Genomic DNA, 2224 nt, shown 5'->3' with positions numbered 1-2224 from the left:
TAATGGCGCCAAATCTTCAAAGCAAATATAATGGCAGCCAATTCAAGATCATGAACAAGATAACGAGTTTCATGAGATTTTAATTGACGAGATGCATAAGCAACCACCTTGCCATGTTGCATCAGAACACAGCCCAAACCTTTACCAGATACATCTGTACACACTACAAATCCTCCGGTACCTGAGGGAATAGTAAGCACAGGTGCTGTGGTCAATCTCGTCTTCAATTCAAGAAAACTAGCTCCACATTCATCTGAACAAATGAATCTCTGATTCTTCTGTGTCAGTTGAGTAATAGGTTTAGCTATTTTCGAAATCCTTTCAATAAAACGACGATAATAACCAACCAAACCCATGAAGCTACGGATTTCAGAAACATTCCTAGGTCTTGGCCAATTCAATACAGCTTCAACCTTAGCAGGATCAACAGATATTCCATGTCTCGAAATGACGTGGCCTAAAAATACCACCTTATCCATCCAGAATTCATATTTGGACAATTTAGCATATAAATGCCCACTGCGAAGAATTTGAAGTAGCAGTCTCAAATGTTTAGCATGCTCCTTTTTCGATTTCGAATACACGAGAATATCATCAATAAATACAATAACGAATCGGTCAAGAAAATTTCGAAAGACACGACTCATTAGATCCATAAATACAGCAGGAGAATTCGTGAGACCGAACGACATAACCAAGAATTCATAGTGGCCATACCTGGTACGAAAATCAGTCTTAGGTACATCTTCTTCTCGAACTCGTACTTGATGATACCCAGAACAAAGATCAATCTTAGAGTATACAGAAGTACCTTAAAGCTGATTAAATAAATCATCAATACGAGGAAGTGGGTACTTATTTTTCACAGTAGCCCGATTCAGTTGCCTATAATCGATACACATTCGCATAGTACCATCTTTCTTTCGAACAAATAAAATTGGAGCTCCCCAAGGTGATACACTCGGTCTAATATATCCCTTATCGAGAAGATCTGTAATTGTTCTTTCAATTCTTTCAGTTCAAGAGCTGACGTGCGATAAGGGGCTTTAGAAATAGGGATAGTCCCCGGTACAAGATCAATACTAAACTCAACTTCTCGATGGGGAGAAAAGTCAGGAATCTCATCGGAAAATACATCCAGAAACTCTTTTGCAACAGGAATATCAGATAAAGAGGGCTCTTTTTTAGAGACATCAACAGCATAGATAAGATAACCCTCGTCTCCGCTAAATAAAAGTTGGGACATTTCCAAAGAGAATACCAAAGGAATTTTGTCTTGAGAACCCTTGCCATAAAAATTACATTTGGGTCCATCAACATGTCTAAATCAAACTACTCCATGAAAACAATCGACTGTAGCTCGATTGATTGTCAAGATATCCATGCCAACAATACAATCAAAATCGTGCATTGGGAGGACAATCAAATTCAGAAACATCACATTATCCTCATATATCAATACACATTTATGAACAACTTGCTCAGATAGAATAATCTTTCCTGATGGCGTGGCTATTGACAACGTATCATACAATGGAGTACACATAATATCATGGGATGCAACAAATGCATCAGATATGAATGAGTGGATGCTCCTGTATTAAATAAAACACGTGCAGGATAATCGCAAAGCATGCAAATACCTGCAATCACACCACCAGGAGCTTCTTTCGCCTAATCCTCGGTCATAGCATATACTCTAACTTGAGGAGGGACTTGGGCACTCTGACCACCAGGTCCTCGATATCGTGGAACAGTTGACTGCTGAAAAGAGGGAACAGGAACAGCAGGTCTCATCATACTGGGGCCACCTCGAAATCCTGACTAGGGTTTAGAAGAATTCGTACCTCTATTCGGACATACACGAGAGAAATGGCCTTCTTGTCCACAATGATAACAAGTAACAAACATACCTCGACACTGCTCAATAGTATGTTTGCCTCCACAATGACTACAATAAGGAGCAATCACGGGACTCCCTCTCTGGGATTCACTGGAACTTGAAGAAGATGAAGAAACAGTAGAACCAGTCTTCTTAAACTTCCTACCTCTCGAACGCAAGGTAGGCTACTGAGCTGTCACTGGAGGTGGAGGAGTGTATTGTGAACCTCCTCGCCTTAATCCAGTTTCGGCTGCCTTTGCTCGTTCAACTGCCTCTGCGTAGCTCGTAGGCAAACCCGAAATGACAAAAGTATATATAGCAGGATGCAATCCATTCACAAAC

The sequence above is a fragment of the Primulina tabacum genome, chromosome 3 (genome assembly GCF_025594145.1).
Source record: "Primulina tabacum isolate GXHZ01 chromosome 3, ASM2559414v2, whole genome shotgun sequence".
Lineage (NCBI taxonomy): Eukaryota > Viridiplantae > Streptophyta > Magnoliopsida > Lamiales > Gesneriaceae > Primulina > Primulina tabacum.
This window is presented reverse-complemented; position numbering follows the sequence as displayed.